Raw genomic sequence first — 3000 nt, forward strand, 5'->3', positions numbered from 1 at the left:
TCAATATTACAATTTATGTATTAACATGGGCAACATAGCATAATTTGCTAAATGCAATTCATGTTTAACTACATGGAATTTTCTGACATGTGCTAATATGATTACATCTTACAGATTTGAAGAATACCAGATGAACAAAAGCATCACAAATGAACCAGAACAGCCTTCAATCTCACAATTTCTGGACATCCATGTAGGGCAGTATAGCATGAGTCATCCACAGCAGAAAGCTATCACCAATTCAATATTGTCTGACTTGATTATTGGTTGCAACTTGCCCCTGTCTATTGTGGAAAATAAGAGTTTTCGGCACTTTCTGACAGTAGTGGACAGTAAGTACAGTCCAGTGTGTCGCAAAACAATGACTTCAAAAACAGAGAAACTCGCTGCAGAGAGACGTTTAATATTAAAAACTCAGTTGAGCAACACAGACCATGTTTCAGTCACTGTGGACATTTGGTCTGACCGAAAGATGAGGGGTTTCCTTGGTGTCACTGTGCACTGGATAGAGAAAGATATGGAGAGGATACAACTAAAATCCAAACTCTTGGGCTGTGACCGCTTCAAAGGCTCACACACCGGTGACAGAATCTGTGAACAATTTGAGGCAATATGTGATGAATACAACATTAAAGAAAAATTGGACTTCATCATTAGCGATAATGCTGCAAACATGCGGAAAGCATTCACTGTATGCTTCCCCACTCAAGATGAGGTGCATGACGATGATGGGGATCATCTTGATGACCCAGAGCTGTGGCATGACTTATCCCTGGAAGAGCAGGAAACACTAGATGCTGCTATGGCAAAGAAACAGCGCTTGCAGTGTTTTGCACACACACTTCAGCTAGTGGTGAGAGATGGCTTAAAAGAAACTAAAGTAGCATCTCCTGCTCTTTCAAAGTTATCCAAACTCAGCTCACTGCTGCACACAAGCACAACATTCAAAGACGCTTTCGAAGCTGAATTTGGGGAACAAAAAAGTATCCCTGCTGTTACCAACACAAGATGGAACTCAACAATGAGGCAAGTGAAGGCACTTCTGCAGTTTGATCATCCAAATTTTTGTGCTGTTCTAGAAAAGGCTGGGCACAAGGAGTTGTCATTCACAGCACGAGAGTGGAACCTGTTGAAAGAGATGGTGGACATCTTGAAGCCTTTTGGAGAAGCAACTGATATGATACAGGGGGAGAAGGTAGTCACAATCAGTGCTGTTGTTCCTTCTGTGCTGTCCCTCAATCACCACCTTGAAAAACTGAAGCCTCAAGTCTATTTCCTGAGTGGTCTGGTCAGAAGTCTCCAAGTATCCCTGAACAACAGATTTCTTGGAATCTTTGTCAATGTGAAAATGGCCAGAACACAAGATGGGATCACTGCCCCGTTTTCAGACCCAGTCTACCTCAAAGCAGCTGCTTTGGATCCTACGTTTTCTCTGTTATGGGTGGAACACCATGTGCTGGTCAGTCGTGACATCAAGACAGAGGTAGCACAGCGAGTTAAAGGTAAATATTATTGATTTTAATGTAACATTTTTTCAGTCATGATTTTCAGTCTAATAAGTTTCATCATCAACACTTTGTTTCTATTTTATGTTTTGCCAGAACTGATCCTGCAAGATGCTGGAGAGTCTGAGCAACCTGTGCCTTTTGATGAAGGAGATCAAGAGCACCTTGAACAAGGAGAAGGGCTGTTTGCAGTATACCAAAAGAGGCAGAAGAAGGATGTTGGGACCACTCCAGCACTACAGCTAAGTCACTACCTTGACATAGCCGAAGGACAGAATGCTCTCTTGTTCTGGGCAATGAACATGAAGACTCTCCCTTCTCTCTTCCAAGTGGCCATCAGAGTTTTGGCAGTGCCTGCATCCAGTGCTCCAGTGGAGCGAGTTTTCAGCCATGGTGGTGTCATACTACGGCCTCATCGTGCACAAATGACTGACAGACTTTTGGCCAATTTGGTCTTTTGCAAGTGCAACACAGAATAGGGGATTTAAATAACACAAAATGCACAACACTGTTCATTGGCATGTTCATATACTTATGTTTCTCTCTCTCTCTCTCACACACACACACACACACACACACACACACACACAGACAATATGAGATGAGCATATGACTTGCAAAACAATGACTTGGTCCCACCTCTGGCATCTACCTACTACTATAACAAAATACCCCACTCAGTTCACTTTATATTATCTTGTGTAACCCTTTGCTCTCTAAAAACCTAATAAATGCTCTGTATCCTATATCCCCTGACCCTTGTCCCAACACCTCCGGTAAAGAAAAGTTAAGACGCCAAATTTCTGCTCCCCCCTTCTTCTTCTCCTAATACTTTTCCTTCTTCTTCCTCTTCTTCTTCTTCTTCTTGGGGCTTTATGGCAGTTGGCAGTCTTCTTCTTCCAAACACTGTAACTTAAAACATTCTAACAATATGTGTATGATTTGTTGCTCAGCCCCTTGTGGGTTCTGTAGACAGATTTCACTGCCTTATGTGTCTGCGAATATGATGTTCAATACAAAAAAAAAATTAACAAAAAAACCCCATTCTAACAAAAAGTAAGAAAAACAATTGACCTCATCAGATTTTTCAGTTTTACGTCAGTATAACTTTACCTCTGGTATATTGTTCATTTTGACGTGCCAGTTTTTCTTGTCCTGCTATATGTTTTACTTATGGCACAGACATAAAACATGGACTACTGATTCTTCAATTTGACAATGCTGACATCAGCCAATTGGATGTTTATGTAAAAAGTTTGAGCTTCTAGTTCTTCTTCTTCTTCTTTGCGTTTTATGGCAGTGGACGGGCAAACAACAAAATGCTACATTAATCTCACCAACTGGATAGAAGTGTAGTTCAAGAACGTCAACTATAAAAAGGGGGAGAGGCTGCCCAGGGAAGGGGAGAGGCTGCAGGCCACAGGGCCTGTCTCTGGCCAGAGACGCAGCCATCTACCCCTCCTTGGGCGCCCAGGGAGGGGGAGAGGCTGCAGTC

This window comes from Monopterus albus, unplaced genomic scaffold (genome assembly GCF_001952655.1).
Source record: "Monopterus albus unplaced genomic scaffold, M_albus_1.0 scaffold111.1, whole genome shotgun sequence".
In the NCBI taxonomy this organism is placed as follows: domain Eukaryota; kingdom Metazoa; phylum Chordata; class Actinopteri; order Synbranchiformes; family Synbranchidae; genus Monopterus; species Monopterus albus.